We start from the raw sequence: 3,869 nt of genomic DNA on the forward strand, positions 1-3,869 counted from the left end.
TTCCTAGGGGCCTGACAAGATTGGCGGGGGGGGGGGGGGGGGGGGGGGATTCATGTATATAACAGTAATACAGCATAGACCACATTAAGTATCATTCTTAAGGTGTTTATTCATTCAGGAAATGGGATTTTTTTTTGACCCCCTTCTCATTACCAAGCACTGTGCTTAATGTAGATAAAATTATATGGAAATCTAAGAAGGGAGTAGTGACTCTGGCTAGCAAGCCAAGAGAGCAACACCGCAGAGGCCCGGAGCACAATCCCGGGGAGAAGAGCACATTTACCGGAGACAAACGTTAGGCTGCTGTAAGAAAGCCCCATTCTTTTACACTAGTCCTCTCTTGGCCAATAAAATAGGAATTCCTGCTCATTCTTCCACTCCTTCAGGAAAGCATCTCCTTTCCCCTCCTTTATCAGGTGCTACCTATGGACATAGGTATGGTCGGTCACATCACGTGCACGCGCGCAGGCACACGTGCACGCACGCACGCACATCAGTCCCCTGGCAGTCCTCCCAGTGCCCCTGACTTCCTCTCTTCTTTGCCTTCTTCCTTTTTTCCTCTGCCTAGCTCAGTTCATTCTAGCAGCTTTATTCACCACTGAGTAGCACTCAGCTCAAAATGCTGGCAGACCTCAAAGTGTTCAGCAGCGATATTTTACAGTGATAGATTTTCAACAAGCCAAACATTCAATGTCAGGTGTGTGGTCATGTGGGTTATTGTTCGTGTGTCTCATGGACCGTTACAGAGCCACACTTTAGTCAGACCTTTGCCGAACTGTCATCTCCTCAGACAGACTTTCCCTCAAACAGCACACATGGCCCCTTTTTCTATCTTAGTTTTCTTCATAGCACTCATAACTTATAAAGTGATTTACTTCTCGTGCATCTTGTCCATGACACCCTAAGCTCCATCCCCATGGCAGGGGGCTCTGTCCTCACTGCTAGACATCTGTTCGGGAAAACTTTCATGATTGAATGGGTAAGTATGGGCACTATAACTGTAGAAATGAATAATATTTAATAACATGAAGTTTCCCTATATGTTAAGTAAAATGGTAGATACAAAACCATGCTGTACCATGATCTCAAGTGAGTAAAATATATGACAGAGAAAAACTATGGGAAGGAAGGATTCATGTTCACTCTGCTTATCCCTGGGTGGTGGTATTTTCTTTAGATTGATCTCTATTAATCCGAATTTCTCCAATAACTTCCAATGAGCATGCATTTTTTTTTTTTAACCTTAGTCTCCTTTAACATATAGTGGAAGCCACTGGTTCTGTGAGAAATTTTGGAGCTGGGACAGACAGAGGGGATGTGAAAATGACAGAGGGATCAGTGCAGGGGTTGGGGAAATCATCCAGATCTGGGTGACTCACTGCCCTGACCCAGAGTTGACGATGCCTTTGATTGCCAGTGATATGTTTAAAGTGAATGTTTTGATGACAGAAGGGAAAATGAAGACGTAGAGTCAACAGGCTTGAGATTGTTTTAGGGGCGTTAGAGCTGAAACATGAAAGGAAATGAGGGTTTGGCAAAGCCCATTCTTCTGGTGGTGCCAAACACCAAATGATCTTAAACTATTTCAAGATGTTGATGAAACCTCAAATAGAGGTTGTACACAGGCCATTCATTCAGTCTTAATGTGTGCGGCCCGAGGGCAAGCCGAGATGGAAGGGTAACTCCTCTGGCTGGGCTGACTGAGGGAGGCTCTGTGGAGAAGGACATTTATCCGCCCTGTCAGTCTTTGCTCTCCTGCCACTGGGAATGTGTCCCACCCACAGACTCAGGCTCTCTTCTTCTCTGCAACATCTTTACTCAGAAGAGCATTTCAAATGCATCAAGTAGGGGTTTGAACAAGTGTTGCCCATTCATTCAACCAACATTTATGGACTGCCTACTATTTGCCAAGCTCCAGACGACACGGAATATAGGCACTCAAAAAACAGACAAAAATTCTTGCCCTTATGAAGCTTACTTTATAGCAGCAGGCCTATCATCTAGCCTGGAGTGCTTCCCAAACCCCAGCCTTCTCTTATTGCTTTTTGAAAAATTTTTGGATCAGTCTTGTCTTTACAATTAGATGGCAGCCTTGGTTTCCCCAGTTAGCCGTAATTCCTGGAAGACTCTGGAAACAGCCTTGGAAAACGACATTGGCTATAACCCTGACTGACTCCCTGACTTGTTCCTAAGGATTTATCTCCTGAGGAATCTAGAGACTTGCTGACCCTGGAACCCTTAAAGCCACAGTTTGGCTATGAGACAAATTGTTAACCAGAATAGCCCCTCTGCTAGCTCTTCATCCGACCACTACAAATGATGTGCCACAAATGTGCCACGCTTTTCCTTCCATTGTCTCATTTAATATTCACAATATATGTGGGGTTTCTGTTTTCCGTACAGCCAAGAAAACTCCTACCAGATGCTACCTTTCCACAGATAACAGCTGTAAACTGTGGACTAGATACAAAACCAACCAACCAAACAAAAAACAAAATAATGACCTGCAGGCACTGGAAAGTGACAAACTAGCAGGCAGATTCTGGAAGGAAATTAAAAAAAAAATGGGAACAGTGATTAGCATGGGGAGTGTTTTTCATTTTTACAGCTTTTAAGAGGAGGACAGACCACAGTGATGTTATGTAGAGTGGGCAAACGTGTGATACGAACCCCACAGTCCTTCCAGCCTGAAGAACAAAATACAGTCATCCCCCTCATCCACACGGCATATGTTCCAAGACCCCCAGTGGATGCTGAAACCACAGGTAGTACTGGATCCTGTCTATGCTATGTTTTTTCCTGTAGCTACCTATGATAAGGTTTAATTTATAAATCAGACATAGTAAGAGATAAACACCAATAATTAATAATCCAATGGAACAATGAAAACAATATATACTATAATAAACGTTATACGACTGTGGTCTCTTTCTCTCCTCAAAATGTCATATTGTGTTGTGCTCTCTGTAGTGATGTGGGAGGAAAGGATCCTGCCTGATGAGATGAGGTGAGCTGAATGATGTAGGCACTGGGAATTAGTGATGGGCTACTACTGACCTTTTGAGAATACATTAAAAGGAGGATCATCTGCTTCTAACTGCGGTTGACCACGGGTCACTGAAAAACTATGGATAAGGGGGGATACCATACCAGAGTTCAGGGTAACCACAGCTACTGAAAAGTGAGAAAGAAATCTTGGAAAAGAGACAGAGACATATTCTGTTTATAAACTCTGTTCAAGGCTCTGGCTTACTCCTGCATGTGTGGGGCAAACTGGAAAGAGCTTGTACCTAAGGCCTGAGGGATGCATGACTACTGTAATTCTGAAGATTTGCAGTGTGAGGCTAACCAAGTATGATGGTTAGTCTTGTGTGTCAGCTGGCTAACATACAGTATGCAGTTACTTAATCAGACACTACTCTAAGTGTCACTGTGAAAGCTTTTTGTAGATGTAGTTAACATCTACAATAGCTTGACATTAAGTTAAGGAGACTACTCTTGATAACATGGGTGGGCCTCGTCTAATCAGTTGAAGGCCCTAGAACAAAAAGTGAGGTTTCCTGGAGAAGGTATTCTGCCTCAAGATTGTACCTCAAATCCTGTCTGAGTTTCCAGCCTCTAGCCTGTCCTACAGGTTTCACGCTTGCCAGCCCCATAATTGTGTGACCCAATTTTAAAAAATTTATCTTCCACATCATAATAATATGTAAAGGTTCTATTTCTCTGGAAAACGCTGACTGAGACACCACGTTGTCTGCTAGAACAAAAACATCAACACTTTACAGAACTGTAACTAAACCTAGAGGCTTTGCAACATAATAATCACAAGGACCAGGATAAAATCCAAGTTACTTATGTACCAGAACCAC

Source organism: Callorhinus ursinus, unplaced genomic scaffold, assembly GCF_003265705.2.
Source record: "Callorhinus ursinus isolate GAN/ISIS: 27379988/994484 unplaced genomic scaffold, GSC_fseal_2.0 scaffold35, whole genome shotgun sequence".
NCBI lineage: Eukaryota > Metazoa > Chordata > Mammalia > Carnivora > Otariidae > Callorhinus > Callorhinus ursinus.